Source organism: Muscardinus avellanarius, assembly GCF_963383645.1.
Source record: "Muscardinus avellanarius genome assembly, chromosome: 22".
Taxonomy (NCBI): domain Eukaryota; kingdom Metazoa; phylum Chordata; class Mammalia; order Rodentia; family Gliridae; genus Muscardinus; species Muscardinus avellanarius.
The window spans coordinates 14,048,600-14,070,472 of NC_137808.1; the positions used below are offsets into that span (position 1 = coordinate 14,048,600).

At 48.2% G+C, this 21,873-nt stretch overlaps 1 protein-coding gene across 4 annotated transcripts in view; it reads left to right on the forward strand.

Annotated features, from left to right (window-relative positions):
• CNTN4 (contactin 4) overlaps nt 1-21,873 on the forward strand; it is a gene marked incomplete at both ends in the record, with an annotated part of 366,244 nt that overhangs the window by 158,616 nt on the left and 185,755 nt on the right. The gene's annotated exons all lie outside the window — the stretch shown is intronic.

Sequence of the window (21,873 nt, forward strand, 5' to 3'; positions counted from 1 at the left end):
GCTGGCTTCGAACCCGCGCCATCCTCCTGTCTCCGCCTCCCGAGCGCGGGGATTCCACGCGTGCGCCACCACGCCCGGCTTGTACTTTTTCTTTACAAATGTTGTCACCAGGTCATGGATTTGTGAACAGGGGCCCACAAAGGGTTTGTGGAATACAAAAAGCTCAGTGAATAAATAAATGAACTAATGAAAGTCTGAGAGAAACCGCAGTGCTTTGGCCTCTAACAGCCTCAGCAGTTATGGTTCCTCTTACGCATTTTATTTCCACAAACTGAGAGAAATACTTCTTTCATCTTTCTAAAATGGGGGAACCTCTTCCAATAAAGAGCTTTATGCTCAATAGAGTGTTTTTTCCTTCAATGGAAAGAAACATCGCACCTCATTAAAGTAATGTAGCCTCTGACTTTTAATACTGTACGTTTTTGGTAATAGCCTCATTAAAATATGTTACATACTATGTAATTCACTAATTTTTAGGGTATCTCACTAAGCAAGCTTTAGTTTATTCACCAAGTGATAAAGCAACCACCGCTGTCTAATTTCAGAATTTTTTTATTACTCTAAAAAGAAATTCTATACTGCTGGTGATACATGCCTGTAATCTCCGTACTTGGGAGGCTCAATCGGGAGGCTCACAGGTTGGAGGCTAGCTTCAGCAATGCAGAGAGGCCCTCAGCAAACTGGTGAGATGCTATTTTAAAATAAAAATAATAAAACGGTCCCAGAGATGTAGCTCAGAATTAGAATAGCCCTGGGTGCAATTCCCAGTACCACAACAAATGGGTAAATAAATAAAGAGATTAAAAAAATAAGCCGGGCGTGGTGGCGCACGCTTGTAATCCCAGCGCTTGGGAGGCCAAGGCAGGAGAATCACGGTTCGTGGACAGCCTCAGCTACTTAGTGAGGCCCTCTGCGACTCATTGAGACCCGGTTTCCAAATAAAGAATAAAAATAGGGCTGGGGGTGTAACTCAGAGGTAGAATGACCCTGGGTTCCATCCTCATTACTGAAGAAAGAGAGAAAGAAAGAAAGGAAGAAAGGAAGGAAGGAAGGAAGGAAGGAAGGAAGGAAGGAAGGAAAGAAGGAAGGAAAAGGAAGGAAGGAAGGGAGGAAGGACGGATGGACTGGGGTATTGCTCGGAGGTAGGATGCCCCTGGGTTCCATCCCCAGTACTGCAAAGATAAAAGAAAATAATAAAAGAACCTCGAACCCTATACACATTAAGAACCAGTTATTTCTCCCAGCTCCTGACAACCACTACCCTACTTTCTGTCTCAGTGGATTTTACCTTTTTGGACATTTCCTATAAATAGAAGCGTAATGTATAAAGTCATTTTTACTTGTTTCTTTCATATAACACGATGTTACCAAGATCCAGCCATGATGTAGCATAGATCAGCACTTTATTTCCTTTCATTGCTAATAATATGCCATTGTATGGACATAGCCCTGTTTATTGATCTATTTACTATTTTATGGACATTTGGGTTATTTCCGCTAGTTGGCTCTTACAAATAATTCTGCCGTGCGCATCCATCGATCGATAGTTTTTGTGGACATATGTTTTCATTTCTCTCGAGTATATTCCTAGAAGAGGAATCTCTGGCTCGAACGGTTGCTGTATGTTTAATGTTTTTAGCAATTGCCCAAATTGTTTTCCAAATTGGCCGCACCATTTTACTGTCATCCGTAAGAAAGCCTTATCTGATCCGGAGTCAGAACCGATTTGTGCCGGTGTGTTTTCTTCAAGTCGTTTTGCACTTTTCGCTCTCCCGTGCTAACACTGTGCGTCCCGTTCCGAGTCGAATCTTGCGGTATATGTTGAGGAATTCATTCAGAAGGATGAAGTTTAAAAAGATCGCTTCCCCGTATCCATTTGTCCCCGCGCCATTTGTGGATGAGATAGTTCTTTATTCACTTATTGATCTTGTCATTTTGTTTCACGTCCGTTCGCCGTAAATGGGCGAGGGTCTTTTTGTGGGCTCTGTCATTATGCTCTGAGCATACTGTGTTGAAGACCGTAACCTGCAGTATGGCGTCTGTTAGTAACATCGTAAGACCCAACAGCCGTGACACCCACGTCATATGAACCGTGGACCCCACTGTCTCTGTTGGTTAGCTTTTTGTTACTATAAGAAATGACCCGAGATAATAAACTTAATAAGGGAAAAGGTTTATCTTTCCTGTTGGATTCAAAGTATGAGCCCACAGTCTCTCGACCCTGCTCCTTTGGGTGGACGGCAATACAGTCTGCCCTGGTGGGACCCCATGGTGGAAGAAAATTGCTCCCTTCATCACAGCCACAAAGCAGAGTTCTACCTCTCAGTTACACCCCCAGCCCTATTTTTATTCTTTATTTGGAAACCAGGTCTCAATGAGTTGCAGAGGGCCTCAGTAAGCTGCCTTAAGAGACCCTGTTTCCAAATTTAAAAAAAGTGTAAAATAGGTCTGGGAGTGTAGCCCGGGGGTAGAAGGGTTTCCAGGAACCCCAGGACCACCAAAAAAAAAAAAAAAAAAAAAGATTTCTATCTGCAGTCAGCTTATAGAACCAGTGGCTAGGGAGGGCTAACTCGCCTCTGTGATAGAGAAATCCTTCTGAATTCACGTACATTTCTTCTTTGGATTTCTGCTTGATCTCCTTTCCCTCTTTCACAACAGAAAGGCTGGGACCTTGACCAAGTTGCCAGCTTCTTCCAACTTGAGCACCTCATTTACAGAACAGAAATAAAGACAGAACTTTAGAAGTAAATAAATCAAGCCAGGCCACGGTGGTGCACACCTGTCATCCCGATACCGGGGAGGCTGAGACAGGAGGATTGCAGATTCAAGGCCAGGCCCTTAGCGACTTAGCCAGACCCTGTCTCAGAATAAAAAGGAGTGGGGGTGTGACTTGGAGGCAGGATGTCCCTGGGTGTAAACTCGAATAGCCATCCCTGCAAAATAGAATTTTATAAATCACATGGTATCCATCAGAGTCGAGAGGATTAACCATGCCTTGGAAATGTAATGTACATGTGTATTCATAGGCTTTTTTTCTGTTCACATATAGGTGTACATAAATAACAATAATATACTTTCTTATTTCTAAGTGTTCTGGGAGGTCCTATGCTGTGCTGTAAAACACAATGTGTTTTGCGCTGATGTACACACTAGTTTCTAGGCGGAATCAGTCTAAATTCATAGTTTTGTATATTTTATTTGGCAGTAAGCATTAGTTCCTTATATCTAACAAACATTCAAAAATTTGGAATACAAGTGAAAGTTGCTGTCCCTAGAATATTAATTTAAAACCTATCAAGACTAGTATCTGAGCCGGGCACGGTGGGGCACGCTATCATCCCAGCACTTGGGAGGCTGAGACAGTAGGATCCCTGGTTTGAGGTCAGCCTCAGCAACCTAGCGAGGCCCCCCACAATCTAGTAAGACCCTGTTTCTAAATTAAAAGCAAAATAGAGGTGGGCGTGTTATCTCAGAAGGAGAATGCCCCTGTGTTCAACTCATAGTATTTCAAAACAGAGAAAAATAAAAGAATACTGATATTTAGCCACCATTTCTTCAGTGACAACATTGCCCCCATACACATGGAAATTAACATTATTGGCTGCTAAGAAGGGCACATCATTAACTTTGCAAAGAAGAAACATCGGAGAGTTTGGGTTTGGCAGAGTGAAAAAGTGACGATCTCCCAAAATTGTATAGCCTGTCTGTAGCTTTTCCAAGTGAATTCTGTGTTTTTTTGTTGTTGTTGCTGTTGTTGTTGTTGTTGTTGTTGGTGGTGGTGGTGGTGGTGGTGGTGGTGGATATTTTGTTTTACTTTGTTTAGTTTTGCTTTATTTTTTTCCCAATAAGACGTTCCTTATCCTTACCACCACTTCTTCTAAATCAGTTAAAGTCCAAAGTCACAAGAGGACCCGTCTTTGTTTTGTGTTTGGTTCAAAGTTCGGGCGTCGCCCACCTCTCACGCTCCGGCTAAAGTGGCCTTTCCCAGTAGCTGTCTTTCTGACTTTGGGCTTCTATATTCCCTCGCCTTATGACAATCTGTAATTTTATCTACCTCTCTGCCTGCTGGTGTCTGCCCCACTAAGAGACTCCACCAAGGCCTCGGGGGATTCAGCACATTTTTACTGGGCAAGCAGGTGGGTCAGTCACTCCAAATAAAAGCCGGGCTCACCCAGAGAGCTGAGCAGGAATAGTAGCCTACACGGTTTTTACAGTTGAGAGGAGGCCCTCAAAATAAATTCCCTCAACGATGATTTACAGCAAGGAGGGAAGGAAGGGTTTCCAGAAACCCTGTGTCCTTGGTTATCAGTGATCGGTGGTCAGAGGCATGCAGACACTCCACAGAGACAGCTCTCCCTGACTTGTGATTGGCTTAGAAAATTGACCTACTGTTTGCCTCAGCCAATGAGGGCCTCCTTTGTGTGTCCTGAGAAGGCAAGTGAGTGAAAGGGCTCTTTGCTGCCTTTATTTATTATCTTTTAAAATGTTCAGTTAGTTGTTTATTCACAGACAATAGAAATGCTAACGGGCCTGTCTAGTCACATTCTCTGTGACATCAACCAAATCAACCAGCCACGCAACTTGCTCACCATCTTCGGAGACTTCAGGGATCGGTCCATGCGAAGCGGGCTCTGCAGAGTTCAGGTGTGTCCGCAGAAGCAGAGAGGCGGGAAGGCTCTTCTCTCATATCACAGAGGCCAAACGCAAGAGAGAGTCAGTAAGCAGGAGGTTCAGAGCACAGTCCCAAAGCCACGTCGCAGGGACCCACCTTCTCCAGACACACCCCACCCGTATGGGTGATCCAGCAAATCCACTACGACGGATTTTCACACTGATGAGATTAAACTCATCATGGCTTAACCACACTATTCTTTTTTTTTTCTTTCTTTCTTTTTGCGGGTCTGGGGAGGGAACCCAGGGGCATTCGACCTCAGAGCTCCACCCCCTGCCCTATTTTTTATTCTTTATTTTGAAACCGGGTCTCACTGAGTCGCAGAGGGCCTCGCTAAGTAGCTGAGGCTGTCCGCGAACCGCGATCCTCCGGTCTCAGCCTCCCGAGTGCTGGGATGACAAGCGTGCACCGCCGCGCCCGGCCCCACAGCTATTCTTAACATAAACCCATGAACTCTTGAGGGAATATTCTACGTCTATCCATACTGAGATCATAGCTTACTTTATGCTAAAATATACAAGGCCCAGCCAGGCGTGGTGGCGCACACTTGTAATCCCAGCATTTGGGAGGCTGAGACAAGAGGATCGTGGTTCGCAGCCAGCCTCAACTACTTGGTGAGGTCCTCTGCAACTTAATGAGACCCTGTTGCAAAATAAAAAATAAAAAGTAGGGCTGGGGGTGTAACTCCGAGGTAGAATGCCTTTGAGTTCAATCCCCAGTACCGCAAAGAAAAGAAAAAAAAGAAAAGAAAAAGAAAATACAAGACCCATTTCAGAAATGTTCTTTTTTTTAATTTTTTTTGGTGGTGCTGGGGTTCCTGGAAGCCCTTCTACCTCCGGGCTACACTCCCAGACCTATTTTTACATTTTTATTTGGAAACAGGGTCTCCTAAGCCAGCGTGCAGCTGGCCTCGAACCTGCGCGATCCTCTCGTCTCTGCCTCCCAAGCGCGGGGATGACAAGCGTGCCCACCGCGCCCAGCCGTTCAGAAATGTTCTTAATGGAGAGTAGCTTGGGGGTCCCAGAGACTGAATTCCAATGTTCTTCTCCTTTTCTCTGCCATCTGCATCTCAATTGGCCTAAGCAGCCTTGATAGGGAGTTCATTGGTGCCGCCAACTGTAATTTTCTTATCCAGATAACCCAGTGCCTAGCACCCTGAACCAGGGACAAACCTCAGGTGCTCAACACAAGCTTCTTCAACCAAAGAGGTGGCCTTTTTTAAAAATAGGGTCTCATCGGCCGGGCGTGGTGGGCACGCTTGTCATCCCCGTGCTTGGGAGGCGGAGACAGGAGGATGGCGCAGGTTAGAAGCCAGCCGCGCGCGCTGGCTTAGGAGACCCTGTTTCCAAATAAAAATGTACAAATAGGTCTGGGGGTGTAGCCCGGAGGTAGAAGGGCTTCCAGGAACCCCAGTACCACCAAAAAAAAAAAAAAAATAGGGTCTCATGGCAGCTGAGTGCGTAAGGTCATTTGCTGTTTGCCAACCAAATGGTGGTACTGAAAAATACTGACATGCAAATGTGGTTCTGAATGGAGGTTTTCAAGGGCCGCGATGTAAGGTCAGAGAGTGCCCCTCGTTGTTGAATCTGTGCGCTCTATCAGCGGCGCCCTTGTATTCACAGCTCTTACTGACTTTGCCACTGTCCTGACATAAAGTGCCATGAGCGTGTCCTTCCTTCAGCCAGGTGGCCTTGACGTCTCTAAAATGAATGAGGAATCCAGGAATGTAAATTATACTGATATCACAAACATCTTCCTCTTAACCTTGGCAGCGCTCTAAAATAGCGCATTTTAAGCCCGTTTTGAAGGTTAAACAGATCTTCTTATGAATCATTAATATTTCAGCAAAATCCACATTGCTGCAGCTAGTTGGCGACTTGGCTAATTGGCTCAGTGTTAAATTAGTTAGCGATGAATGGGCTTTAACTGAAATTACAGGTGCAGAAAGATGGGAATGTGAGGTATTTAGTCCTGTTCAGCCAGCTATAGAGAGCCCATGGTGTGCACATGAAGGCCCACAGGAGTTCAGCCTCCAGTGGCCTCCAAAAAAGTCCTCAAGGTGTCCTCTGTCTGCTTGGTAATGGCACTGAGAAATTATAAAGCTCAGAAGATTGTCACTCCATCCACAAGACGGATGCAAGTTCTTTTGGTCCACTACTTTGGTTTCTAGTTGATAATCTAAGCTACCACTATTATGCTTAAAAAAATATATAAGTTGTCTACACCCTTTTACTATTTGGAAGTACTTTCAGCTGGGCATGGTGACACATGCCTGTAATTCCAGTAGTTTGGAGACTGAGGAAGGAGGATCACAGGCTTAAGGCCAGTCTCATCAGCTTTAGCAAAACTTTGTTTCAAATTAAAAAGTGAAATAGGTCTAGGGGCATAGCTTGGCGGTTGAATGGCCCTGGGTTCAGCCTCGGCTACTTTGTGAGGCCATCGACTACTTAGTGAGACCCCGTTTCAATATAAAAAATAATTTAAAAATTATCTCGTAGCCCAGAGGTAGAATGTCCCTGGGTTCAGCTCAATCCCCAGTACTGCAAAGAAAAAATTCTGTCGCTCGTTACAGGTTTAGATTGGCAGCGTACCCCAAACCTCATGTGGTAGGCAAGGTAGCCACGTGGGAGGCGGGACTTGGTTGCTAGGGAGGAGCCCCTGGGGCGTGGCCTAAAGGATATATATTTGTTTTTCCTCCCTTGCACTGTCATTACTTCCAGCCACCTTGATAAGAACAGGGTTCTTGGCTCTGTCCCTCTGCCTTCGGCCGCCATGACTTGCAAGCGGACTCTCAGCTCCTGGCTGCCCTGCCCTAAGCTGCGCAGACGTAGCCTAACATGGACTGAAGCCTTTGAAAACCCCAGACTGTGAGCAAGTAAACCTTTCCTCTTTAAGCGGGGATCATCGGGCATGTGAGACCCCAACAGTGAGCTATCCGAAACACCATTGGCCCCTGAAATCCTAAGTCTGCAAGTCAGTTTACGAAAATAATAGAGGAACGGCTGGTAAACGGGCCTCAGTGACCGCAACTTAGGTCTTGAGAACTCAAAGGTATAGCCAAAGGTCCACGGCCAGCCAACCCAAAGCACCAGCAAGGCAAGAACGTTTTCTTCTGAAATCAAGGGGGCGCGGTATGGAAACCTTTATCAGTCTGGTTCTGCCAGAGGAGCGATCTTAAAAGCCGCAGATTCTTCCCAACGGCTTCACTCCTGGAGAGACTTCCACGCATGGCGACCGTATGACCGCCCCGACACCGAGCCAGAGGGAGTCAGGAAAAGAAGGAGTCTGCCCGCAGTTAGAGCTGGGCCGCGGGCCACGCTCAGCGAAGGAGCAGAAATGTCAGGGAGGCCGGGAAGGCTGGCCCGGTGGGCATCAGGGGTTTATTTATTTATTTTTTATTTATTTTTTTATTTTTATTTTATTTTTTATTATTTTTTATAACAATTTTTTATTGAACATAAATAGTATACATTTACACTATATTTGGTGCCCTCTCCCCCCCGCCCTCATCTTCCCTTCCCCCCTCCCACCAATGATTGTCCAGGTTAACCATGTCTTATTCATAATTTTACACATGTTCAGGTGTAGACCCTCATTAATCAAGACCGGCCTTCCTCCTCTCCTATCTTACCATCCAAACTTTGCTAATATTTCCCCTCCATTATCTGGAGTCCCACTGGTATCTTCTGTGTTTCCTAGTTTGGGCATATTAGAGGAAACATATGTACCTTCTCCTTCTGTGCTTGGCTGATCTCACTTAACATAATGTTCTCCAGGGCTTTCCATGTTCTTGGAAATGATATAATTTTGTTCTTCTTTATGGCTGAATAGAATTCTATTGTGTGTATTTCCCACAGTTTTGCTATCCATTCATCTGTTGATGGTGATCTGGGTGGGTTCCATGGCATCAGGGGTTTAAAAGCGTCACTTAAACGCGTGGTGAAGCGCTCAGGGGAACTCTCTTATCATTCGAGGCTGCACAGCCAAACACAGCCGGTAACGCCCCAGAAGACGAGCAAAATCTAGGAGCCCTGGAGCAGAAACCTAGGAGGTTCTGGAGCAGAACGAGGAAGGCGGGATCCTCACTCAGCTCCCGAGATTTGCTGGCAAGGTGCATAAGTGAAATCACCCTCAAAATTCCCTTGTCTGGTGGGGACATCTGTTGGAGACCAATGTGCCATTTTTCTCTTAGGACTGAAGCATACAAGTGATCAATTTTTTTTAATGTATTTTCTGTTATTATCTTTATTCGTGTTTGTATTTGTTTTTATTTTTGTGTTTGTGTTCGCTTTTATTTTATTGTGTTTGTATGTGTCTGTCTCTGAGGATCGGATCCAGGGACATCCTACCTCCAAGCCACGTGGCAGCTTTTATTTTTCACTTGAAAACAGGTCCCACTGAGTAGCTCCGAGCCTTGCTTAGTTGCGAAGGCTGGCCTCCAGTCGGTAATCCTCCTGTCTCAGCCTCCCATGTACTGGGATCCCAGGTGTGCACCACCAAGCCCAGCTAAGTTCTCGTTTCTTTAGTGACCAGTAGGTGAAGAAGTTAGCTAGAGTTTTGGAGCCAGGGTATAGGGAGGAAAATAGATGTCTTTAGACAACACGGCGAGCTCGTGTTTGTGTGGCAAGCTGGTGTCGGCGGAAACTAAGTACTGAACTAAATTCAGCCCGTCTCCCACCTGCAGTCCACTACGGGGAGATGTCCGTGGAAAATGTAGAGTCCGCAACGGGCCACACTCCTGACATGGCTGCCGCCTCTCTCTCTCAGGCGCCTGCGGCTGCGCGGCCGCTGACGTGCTCAGCCCTTTGTGCCTCTGAAACTCACTTACTCCTCTGCAGACTGGGATGCTGTTGAGACCGATGGGTGACATAGGGACCAGCCGAGTCAAAACATGTCACCGCGGGCTCTTCCGATTCTAACTACACATGCCGGGTTGGAAAAAGGCGATGGGAAAAGATGGAAAGAAGCCAGGCACGTGCTTGGAACCCCGCTACTTGGGAGGCTGAGACAGGAGGAGCGCAGGGATGAGGCCAGACTCAGTAACTTAGCAACCTCCGGGGACCCTGCTGCCAAATAAGAACTAAAATAGGGTTGTGGCTGTAGCTTAAAGATGGAGTGCTCCCTGGGTTCTACTCTCCACACTGCAGTAATAACCACAATAATAACAACAACAACAACAACAACAATAATAATAATAGTAATAACAAAAATAACAGCAGTAATAATAATAAATAACAGCAATAATAATAATAATAATAATAATAAATCTATAAAAGGAGTATGTGTAAGGAGTAAAAGTTAGTAAGAAGGAACGTGAGCCGGGCACGGTGGCGCACGCTTGTCATCCCAGCATTCAGGAGGCTGAGACTGGAGGATCGCGGTTCACAGACAGCCTCAGCTCCTTAGTGAGGCCCTTCAGAACTCAGTGAGATCCTGTTTCAAAAATAAAAAGACGTTGGGCGTGGTGGCGCACGCTTGTCATCCCCGCACTTGGGAGGCAGAGACAGGTGCATCGCGCGGGTTCGAAGTCAGCCGCGCTGGCTTAGGAGACCCTGTTTCCAAATAAAAATATAAAATAGGTCTGGGAGTGTAGCCCGGAGGTAGAAGGGCTTCCAGGGACCCCAGTACCGCCAAAAAAATAAATGAATAAATAAAATAAAAAATAAAAAATAATAAAATAGGGCTGGGAGTGTATCTCAGATATACAGTGCCCCTAAGTTCCATCCTAGTACCAAAAAGAAAGCAAGAGGGAATGTTACAGAAGAGAGAAACATAAAGCGTTAACTCCAGGATATTGTACGATGAATGGGCAGGCATTAGCGTTCACAGTAAGTTAGGAGGGCACCGTTCTGGGGTGCACCGTGGGCTCCCCAAGACAGAGGCTGGCTGAGCCAAGTCTTGACAGATGGTTGATAATTTAAAAGGCCAAGCCGGGCGTGGTGGCGCACGCTTGTCATCCCCGCGCTCGGGAGGCCGAGACAGGAGGATGGCGCGGGTTCGAAGCCAGCCTCAGCTACTTAGCGAGGCTCTCGGCAACTCAGTGAGACCCTGTTTCCAAATAATATATTAAAAAGGTCTGGGAGTATAGCCCGGAGGTAGAAAGCCTCTGGGTTCCACCCCCAGTACCACTAAAAAAATAAAATAAAATAAAATAAAATAAAATAAAATGCCAAGAGAGCTGGCACGGAGGCCCTGGCTCTAAGAGCAGGCTTTTCGTGGATTCGCAGGAGCCCAGCAAGTTCTCCGTGATCTCGGCCATCAGACACCCAGGGCCTGGGAGGCCGCGGAGGGGACGGAGGCCAAGGGCAGGCCGGGGAAGGCCTGTTGGCCGCGGTAGAGGGCGCCGCCCAATCTTAGGATGCCTCACCCCATCTCCGGTTTGGAAGGGTTTTCAGCAAGGGAGCTCTAGAAACAGGTTTGCCGTGGCTAGGTTTGGAATGCAGTTCCAGGAGCTGGGATCGTGTCCAATATTCCCGACAGGAAGCGCCGAGGGTGTGTCCCGAGATGACGGCCGTGACATCAGAGGAGGGACATCTGGGAAATCTTTACAGGGTAGAATCCATATTTATGGGGTAGGGCTGGGTGGGTGTTTGGGGCAAGAATTGGGAGAGAAAGTGAAGGTTGAGGGTATAGTATGACTCCCGGTTATTGTCTTAGATGACATGTGTCACTGATTAAGTTGGGACGCAGGTTAGGATTGGAAATCAAGACATGATAAATTTACCGTAAGACACACCAAGTTATTTTTAGTGTCTTGTATATGTATGTATGTATATATGTATTAGAGATTGAACTCAGGGTAATACCACCTCTAAATTCTATCCCCAGCCCTATTTTATTTATTTATTTATTTATTTATTTATTTATTTATTTTTATTTTGGAATAGGGTCTCACTATGTTGCTGAGGCTGGCCTCAAACCTACGGTCCTCCTACTTGGGCCTCCCAAGTACTGGGATTACAGGCATGCACTACCATGCGCTAAACGTATTTTCTCATCGATTACCTCATCTTTTTCAGGAATTTCCCCTTCTCTCTTCTATGTAACTCTTATATTATGGTATCTCTCTTCTGCTCTTTTTTTTTTTTTTTTTTTTGGCGCAGGGGGTTCCGGAGATGGAACCCAGGGGCATTTGACCTCGGAGCTACACCCCCAGCCCTATTTTTTATTCTTTATTTTGAAACAGGGTCCCACGGAGTTGCAGAGGGCCTCGCTAAGTAGCCGAGGCTGTCCTCGAACCGCGATCCTCGGGTCTCAGCCTCCGGATAACCGTGTGCCACCCGGCCGGCTACTTCTGCTCTGTCTTAAAATCAACCAGTTATTCTCCCTTGTACACATCACACATTTCTTCCACAAATAATTGACTGACAAATCAGAGTTTCCCCGTCCTCCCGTCGTGTTTGTGGACACCTGGAAAGCAGCCGATGGCCTGTGTATTTTGGGTTCCAGGACGCCTTCCGAGGCACTGCCTTCTGTACTTGTATTCTGGACCTGTGAACCGAGATTCGAGGAGGTGAGCAAAATAGACCAGCACGCTTCAAACCAGCAAGTGCCTCTCCGAGGAAGGAAAATGCTAGAGCCGTTTTGGAACCTCCGTGTGACCGTATCCCGTGAGACCACTCGGCTGGGCTTCCAGATGTGTGTCTAATAACAGGCCTCTTAATTTCATCAACAGTCCAGGGCATGAGATGGATGCGCTCCGGGGCCATCTTCAAAACAGCCTCTAGCTTTTGTGTGTTTGAGTGGCTGGAAACTGAACCCAGGAGCATTCCCCAAGGTATACAGCTCTGCTTTATTTATATTTATTTATTTGTTTATTTGTTTGTTTTGAAACCCCGTCTCCCTAGGTTGCCGAGAGTCTCACTAAGTAGCGCAGGCTGGCCGCGAACCGCGGTCCTCCGGTCTCAGCCTCCCAAGCCCTGGGATGACAGGTGTGCGCCGCCACGCCGGGCTGCGGGACCCTGTGCCCCTCCCCATTCAAATCTAGATGACCGAACAGAAGCCTAGATTTAGAAGCACCCACGAGCTCGGTTTTGTCCGTGGGCACTCTTTCTGTACCGTGCTCTGTGGGAGAAGTTGGGATTTCCCAGCGTGCAAAAGTGACACTTTGGGCGCCACTCTGCGCATGCGCCGACTTTGAAACCCCATTGGCCGCTCGTGCCTCGTTCCGCGCCTCGGAAAACCCCTGGCGCGCGCCACTCTGCGCATGCGCCGACTTTGAAACCCCATTGGCCGCTCGTGCCTCGTTCCGCGCCTCGGAAAACCCCCTGGCGCGCGCCACTCTGCGCATGCGCCGACTTTGAAACCCCATTGGCCGCTCGTGCCTCGTTCCGCGCCTCGGAAAACCCCTGGCGCGCGCCACTCTGCGCATGCGCCGACTTTGAAACCCCATTGGCCGCTCGTGCCTCGTTCCGCGCCTCGGAAAACCCCCTGGCGCGCGCCGCTCTGCGCATGCGCCGACTTTGAAACCCCATTGGCCGCTCGTGCCTCGTTCCGCGCCTCGGAAAACCCCCTGGCGCGCGCCACTCTGCGCATGCCCAGACCTTGAAAAACCATTGGCCGCTCGAACCTCGTTCTGTGCCTTGGAACCACCACCACCACCCCCACCCCGCGCACGCCGCTCTGCGCATGCCCAGACCTTGAAAAACCATTGGCCGCTCGCGCCTTGTTCCAAAACCCCTGCGCACGCCACTCTGCGCATGCGCCAACTTTGAACCCCCCCCCCATTGGCCGCTCGTGCCTCGTTCCGCGCCTGGGCAAACCCCCTGGCGCGCGCCGCTCTGCGCATGCGCAGACCTCGAGCCCGCCCGCGCCTCGTTCCTCACAGAAGGAAGCCATGGCGCGGAGCTGTGACGATGGCGGCCTTCGAGGCGCCGTCGCCCGGAGGAGGTAGACTGAGCCCTGGTCGTGTGCAAATCCCTGCGGCTCATCCCTCCTCACGACACCTTCGCGCCCTGTAGCCAATGGCCGCCCTTTCCCTGCGAGGCTCTGGAAGGTTCGGTGTGACGGGGTCCCAGAGAGAGCAATTGAGGAAGACCCTCGTTTCAAAAGTAAGAAAAAATAGATAAATAAAAATGGCCCTGGAGCCGGGCGCGGCGGCGCACGCTCGTCATCCCGGCACTCGGGAGGCTGAGACCTGGAGGATCGCGGTTCGCGGCCAGCCTCGGCTACTTAGCGAGGCCCTCGGCGACTCAGTGAGACCCGGTTTCAAAATGAAGAATAAAAAATAGGGCAGGGGGTGGAGCTCGGAAGTAGAACGCCCCTGGGTTCCATCCCCAGACCCGCAAAAAAAAAAAAAAGAAAAGAAAAGAAAAGAAAAAGAAAAAAAAAAGATCGCCCTGGGGCCCTGGGGGTGTAGCTGGGATGTGGAACAGACCCCATGATAAGCTGGGCCCTGCACGCAGGTGACTGAGTCACATGACCTCTGACGGGGGGGTGGGGGGGCTCTCGAGAATTGGGCGTTCGCCAGTAAACCCCCATCTCGTGAGATGCAGAACTTGAAAAGGAGAGCCTGCGGGGCCCCACGTGCCTCGCCCCATCCCCAGGAGAGCCGCGCCATTAAAACTTTACAAGCCACGAGCCGGGCGTGGTGGGCACGCTTGTCATCCCCGCGCTTGGGAGGCTGAGACAGGAGGATGGCGCAGGTTCGAAGCCAGCCTCAGCTCCTGAGTGAGGCTCTCGGCAACTCAGTGAGACCCTGTTTCCAAAAATAGGGCTGGGAGTATAGGCCGGAAGTAGAAAGCCTCTGGGTTCCACCCCCAGTACCACCAAAAAAAAAAAAAAAAAAGACACTTTGGTTTTGCATCATGAAAGGATTAATCTCGTATGAAGTGACCCGAGTGCTTTGCACAGCGACTGTGACAGTTAACCCTCCGCAGAGTCCTTCGGGGCCTCCCCGTGGCTGCCGTCAGAATTAGTGTTTTTACTTGCAGACGGCTCATTCTTAGGAACCTGTTTCTAGGCCTCCTTTATTTCCAATTTCCTCTTCCCCTCCTGCCTCCTCATTGAAAATTCTTACGCATGGAGAGTTCCCAGGAAGCACGTCATGTCTCGATCACTTTCTGAAATGTTTTTCTTAGCCAGACATGCAGTGCGCACGTGTAATCCCAGCACTTGGGAGGCCGAGGCGGGAGAATCGCAGCTTCGAGGCCAGCCCCAGCAACTTAGGGAGACCTCAGCAACTCAGCGAGATCCTGTCTCCAAATAAAAGAAATCAAATAGGGCTGGGAGCGTAGCTCAGGCACACAGCGCCTCTGGCTTGAATCTCCAGCACCACAAAAGAAAAAAGAAAAAAAGAAAAACGGTTTGAAAGTTGATGTGTAGAATATCTTTCTGGGTCAAACAAATTAAGTGTTGCTCCCAAAACATGAGCCACCAATGTCTCAGCGAGATTACACCTGAAAATCTCCTAAGCGCTAAGGTACAAGGCTGCTGAATTTTCACTACCATATTCCGTCTCTGCAATCTAGCGAACTCTTTCAGATCTTCTTGGCCCGCACACGTGTGCGTTTTAAAAATGTAAATTTGCCCCAGCCGTGCCTGCGTTTAATAAGTGCTGTTTCAAACAGGAAGTACAGCTCGTATGACGAGGAACTCCTTTCTCTGGGTTATTAAAGAAACCTGTTTGTATGGTGCGGATTCCCCGCGGCCGACTGGCACGTGGAGGAAACAGTACAGCGGGTTCATCGTGGTGGGGACACGCGGGGCAGAACCCACAGCAATCACTGACTCGTAATGAGAACGCTTCTGGGATTTGGCCCGGCAGATCGAAGATGATTTATCTTGTAATCGTAGCAAATGCAAATGACTCCCGATACTGTACTGTTAAGGGCGGTCTCGGTATTCCCAGAGTTGCAATACTGCCTCTTCCAGACGAGCTAGAATCAACTTTATAACTTTGGCCGTTCGTTGCTAAGAAACAAATGATAACTGGAGCTCGGATGCTTTCCCATCTGAGCCTCTTAATGGCCCGCGGTAGCATTTATTTCCTTCACATGATTAAATGATCAACAGTGTAATTGCTTTAAATATAATTGACAGCGAAAGCAGTTTTAGAAAGCCAGACACGTTTGTATTTTGTTTCTTTACTTAGGGGAGTGTCAGACTTGGAGTCATAGTTTTATTGACATCAGCACATTGAGATGACTTGAAACTCTGACCAGCGTGCCCCGGCTTCCTTTGTAGGCTGTGGGTGATTCATTAAGAATCATTATTACTATGTTTTTGCCCTGTGCTGGGTGAGCACTGATACAGAAATGTAGATGTGAATTGCTCGTGATGAAGCACTCTGTAATCCCAGTACTTGGGAGGCTGAGACCAGAGTATTGCAGGTTTGAGGCCAGCCTCCGCAATGTGGAAGACTCTCAGCAACCTAAAACAAAACGAAACAAACAACCAAACAAATAATCATAAAGGAATGGGCACATAGCTCTAAGGTAGAATGCGTCTAGGTTCAATCCCCAGTACTACAAAAAAAGAAAAGAAACGTAGAAACTTTGGTGGGCCGCTGATCAGAATTTATATAGTAGCAGTATGGCTTTCTCGATGTGGCTAACTTTGGTGATGTATTTTCTAAAAGCTGCTGAGAAATTGGAGATAATAAGTATTTTGACATATTACACGAACAGTAATTAGGGTGATTGATCTTGAAATATCTGGAAGCCACGCCGCAAGTTGTGGAGGTTATCTTTGTTATTGTTAACTCTTAAAGTTAGGAGGGAAACATTCTTATTTAAAAGCCTTTATAAAGATAAATGGCTAAGCCAGGCAGGCCTGCAATCCCAGACTTAGGAGGTCAAGAGAGGACAATTGCAGGTTCCAGGCCAGGCCAGCAAGCAGGAACTTAGTGAGACCCTATTTTTTTTTTGTGTGTGTGTGTGTGTTACTGGGGGAGGAACCCAGGCGCTTTTCTACCTCCGGGCTATACGCCCAGGCCTATTTTATACTTTATTTGGAAACAGGGTCTCACTAAGTAGCTGAGGCTGGCCACAAACCGCCATCCTCCTGTCTCAGTGCCCCCCAAGTACTGGGATTACAAACGTGCGCCACCATACCCGGCTCTCATTAATACATATTAAATCTGAGTAGGTCATATTAAAATCAGATAGTAGCCGGGCGTGGTGGCGCACGCTCGTCATCCCCGCGCTGGGGAGGCGGAGACAGGAGGATGGCGCAGGTTCGAAGCCAGCCGCGCTGGCTTAAGAGACCCTGTTTCCAAATTAAAAATATATAAAAAATAGGCCTGGGAGTGTAGCCTGGAGATAGAAGGGTTCCATCCCCAGTACCACCCCAAAAATAAATTAAATTTTAAAAATTAGATCAAAATATTCACTGCAACCATCCACCCTGTGAGGGCCAAATTTTGATACAGAGCAATTCAAATATCCTCCATTTGTCTGGAGTAAGCACCATAGTTTCTACTGCTGTGACTTTTCTGGAATTAGACACAGGCTGCCTGACGCCAGGGGCCTCGTCACTGAAAGAGGCTGTTCCATCTATTAGGCTCTGGAAACGCTGACCCCTGCTTCCTGCCCGAAAACACAATGTGCAAAGACTCTAGACACGTCAGCCTCCGGTGTGTTTAATAGGAGCACACCGTCTCTTGTACATTTTATATTTGGGTGCTGCATAAGAAAGATTTTTTGGTTGATGGTACCAGGAATTCAACACAGGGGTATCCTACCTCTGAACCATGCCCGCAACCCATCATCATCATTATTATTATTATTAAAATTCCTTCGAAATGTGATAGGCCACTAATAAGTGTGACCTAATTAAAATAACTCATTTCGGGGGGAATCATATGGCTGTGATGTGTAGATTGGAGAGGATGCCATGGGAACATGATGCGAACCGTGGGACCCACGTGTTTTCGTCTCCGAGGGGGCAGTCGGTGGGGAGAATGAGGCGCCGGCCGCCCTGAGTGGCCGGGAGGGGTGGCGGCCGACCTTGCCGGGTTAATGGCCCCGGTCTCGCCTGCAGAAGTGTCTGAGCCTCTGCGAGCTTTGCCTGCCCTCTGGATGAAGTGGATACCGTGACCCACCCGGTCGGGTGGTTTTGAGAACTCAAGGCCGTGGGTACGGAATGGATAAGCAGTACATCCTTGCGTAGACTGGCCTCCTAGGGCAGTGACCCACTGGGCCGAGCCCTTGCAGTCAAACGCCCGTCTCGACTTCACACGCGTAGGCAGAAACAGCATCAATCTGGGCCCCCCGTAGCCCAGTCACTGTCGACGCAGGTACTTGCCGTCACAAATGGATAAAGCCAACAAGTTCTCCGATTTCTTGGCGTTTATGTAGCAGAAGGGAGGTCGAAGGAAAATAAGAAAACGCATGAATAAGAGAGTGTGAGACGGTGGTCATGCTCTAGCAAGTAGATAGCTGGTTTTGTGGCAGGTAAAATCTAGAAGAGCCGGGCATGGGTGGGCATGCCTGTACTCTCAGTTCTCAGTAGGCTGAGACAGGGAGATCACAGGTTCGAGGCCAGCCTCAGCAACTAAGCGAAGCCCTCAGCAACTTAGTGAGACCCTATTTTCAAAATCAAAATTTAAGCCGGGCTTGGTGGCGCACAGTTGTCATCCGGCATTTGGGAGGCTGAGATAGGAGGATCGAGGTTTGAGGACAGCCTCCGCTACTTAGTGAGGCCCTTTGCAACTCAGTGAGACCCTGTTTCAAAATAAAGAATAAAAAATAGGGCTAGGGGTATAGCTTGGAGGTAGAAGGCCCCTGGGTTCCATCCCCATTACCATAAAGAGAATAAAATAAATAAATATTAAGGGTTAGAAGTGTAGCCCAGAGGCAGAATATCCAGGAATTCAATCCCTGTAACAACACACACACACACACACACACACACACACACACACACACACACACGAACTGGAAGGAAAGGACAGTGAGCCATCAGAATGGTCTCCAGCAGGACAGCACAGCCCTGCATGATTTGTGCCACCCCGCATGGCGACCCTGTGCTAAAGAGGTGACTCTTTGACTCTAGACCTGAAAGCCAAGCAGCTCTCTTGGGATTCATTTAAAAATGTCTTTGTAGATACCAAGCATGATTTCTTTTGTCCCACCTCTGTGCCTGGTTCCTTCCTCCCGAGCTGGCTTCTCTAAGCCCACGCCCTGGCTGTCGAGGCGAAACTCTCCTTATGACCCCTTGTATTTCCAGTTCCAAACACACTCGGCATCCGTCTCGTCTTCCACTTCTGAGAAGACTGAGGCGAGAGTCCTTCCTCAGACCCGTAGACCCCGTCCCTGTTGGCGGTCTCGCCGGCACGGGCGTTACTGGTTGGAGAATAGCTTATGTTTCTCCCTCGCCGGCCCGGCCTGCTTTCCAGATCTGATCTTCGGGCGCGGATGCGGGGGACCTGATTCCACAAGCCCAAGCGGACACCGGGGAAGAGAGAGGTCGTGTGAGCTCCCCGGGAAAACGGGTCCTGGAAGTGTCAGGTGCCGCGCGTGGCCCGTGGCTGCCCGGCCCGCAGAAGCTCACGCTCTTCCTCGCATGATACAGTCTGGGACGATTTGCCCAAGCAGAATATGAACCCGCGGCTGTGCGGTGCCTCGTCGAAAAGGGTGAAGTGGAACCCGAAGCTGCGCGTCCGTGACCCTCCATCCCGTACCTACCTCCCTATCTGCAACATCTAATTAAGATGTCCCGAAACTCACACTTTTACATACTTACACACACAAAAATTGGTAATAGGACAACATTTTTATGTCTATGGTACTGGAGATGGAACCCAGGGGCATTCTACCTCTGAGTACACCGCCTTGCCCAAATTTTATTTTATTTTTTTATTTATTTTATTTTATTTGGTCACTGTGTGTGTGGTACTGGGTTCCTGGAAACCCTTCTACCTCCAGGCTACACTCCCAGACCTATTTTCAGGCTACACTCCCAGACCTATTTTCTATTTTTATTTGGAAACAGGGGTCTCTTAAACAGTGAGGCTGGCTTCGAACCTGCGCGATCCTCCTGTCTCCGCCTCCCAAGTGCGGGGATTACCTGGGTGGCTAATTTTTTTAAATTTTGAAACAGAGTCTCACTGAGTTGCAGGTGGCCTCACTAAGTTGCTGGGGTTAGGATAACTTTAAAACATTGTATTTGGCCCGTTATTCACTACCCTCTCTTGGAGAATACACTAGGCTTTGCTAAATTCTTTTCCTATTAAAGTTGCGATCCTGTGCAAAACTTTTCCGTTAAGGGTCAAATTAGAAAGCATTTATCCTCGGTGGCTTTAAAAGGTAGTCATTAGAACGTCAACCCTAAAGCCGAGTATGGTGGCGCATGTCAGTAATCCCAGTTCTTAGGAGACTGAGACAGGAGGATTGCAGGTTAGAGGCCAGCTTCAGAAACTTAGCAAGACCCTGACCCTGTTCCCAAATTAAAAAAAAAAAAAATAGGGCTTGGGGTGTAGTTCAGAGGTAGAATGCCCTTGGTTCAACCTTCAGTGCCAAAAAGAAGAAAAATAAATACATGAATGCCAACTCTGAAATGGGAACGCTATTGAGTTCAGTATTCGGAGAGCTTCTGCTTGAACCGTCCATCCCTACAGCCAGCCCTGCAGGACGGCCGGCACCCCAGAGCCAGCAGGAGAACAGAACTTCTGTGTTTGCTGGGAGAATCAGGAGAAATTTTGCCTTTTTCAAAGATGCAACACTCTGGGACATGGGTTTCTGCATAGTTGAGCCCGTCAATCTTCTGAGAAACTCAACAAGAAAGGAGGGAAATATTAGGATTCTCTTTGTCCTTGTTTTTTCCATCTATATCTTTAACGATGTCCCCTAATGCACAGTTAGGAGGGTCTTTGGTATGTGCAAAGCTACATATGCTTAGTGACAGTGGTGCAGACCCAGGACCCCTGTGGATTTACCTTGCTGCTCAGGATGTGCAGCAGATAGCCGTCCCTCCTTACAACCAGGTTTATGGAGTCACACGTCGGCTCTTATTAGCAGCTGTGTGCCTCCGAGCAGCTCCTTTTCTCTGAATTTGTTTCCCCCATATGACAAAGGAAGAAAAAATAATAATTTCTAACCCCCACGGAGGCAGTTGCAAAGGTTAAAAATAAGATGTATGTAAAGTGTAGAATCGTGCCAAGTTATTGTAATCACACCTGCGTCACTGTTAACCTGCCACGCCTGGAGAAGTCTTAGCCCTCAGCTGGTTGCAGAAGTTTTTCTTCCGGTAGAAAAATTCTAGCCAGGCGTGGTGGCACACACCTGTCATCTCAGTACTTGGACGCTGAGACAGGAGGATCGCAGGTTCGAGGTCAGCCTCAGCAGCTTAGCGAGACCCTATTTTCAAAGAAAAAATAAATTAGGGCTGGGTATATCTCGGAGGTAGACTGCCCCTGGGTTCAATAGGAAGGGGGGGTGAAGAGAACAGAAGGAGGAGGAGGAGGAGGAGGAAGAGGATTGAGGAAGGAAACCAAGGGATCCCAAGAACCAATTTACAATTCTAGATTTAAAAGAAAAGCAAAAATTAAACCAGAAAAAAAGGCAGAAAGGTTTATTTCTGGCTATAAGATAAAGTGTTCATTTTTTAACCCTGACATTTTATTCTGACCCCATCCAATCAGACAAAGGCATTTGGTTGCCCGCCTTTTTGGTAGAGTTTCCCAGAGAGGTGATTTTTCTTTTAGAAAGTACAATTAATAACTGATCATGATAATAAGAGCGGTTCAGACCTTTGTGTTTACCCAATGCCAGGTTACACAATTTCTAAGCATGCTTTCCTTTCATGTATACGTTAAAAAATAATCTTAAAAAATGAGAAAAGCTGGGCGTGGTGGCCACGCTTGTCATCCCCGCGCTTGGGAGGCGGAGACAGGAGGATGGCGCAGGTTCAAAGCCAGCCGCGCTGGCGTAAGAGACCCTGTTTCCAAATAAAAAATATAAAAAATAGGTCTGGGAGTGTAGCCCGTGGGAGTGTAGCCCAGAGGTGGTAGAGTTCCATCCCCAGTACCACCGAGATAGAGGGAGAGAGAGAGAGAGAGAGAGAGAGAGAGAGGAACCAGGGTGGGTGCAAAGGGGGTCATTTTTCTGGAGCCACATAATTAGCGACAGAGTTGGAGTTGATGTGTTCCGCCGATGGGATGCGTGGCTTCTGAATGCTCTGGCTGCCTCCCCCGGGCCGGGTCCCTGTCGGGGCGTCCACAGGGGTTCGCTGTAGCCAGGAGCTCCCGTGCGAGAGGCTTT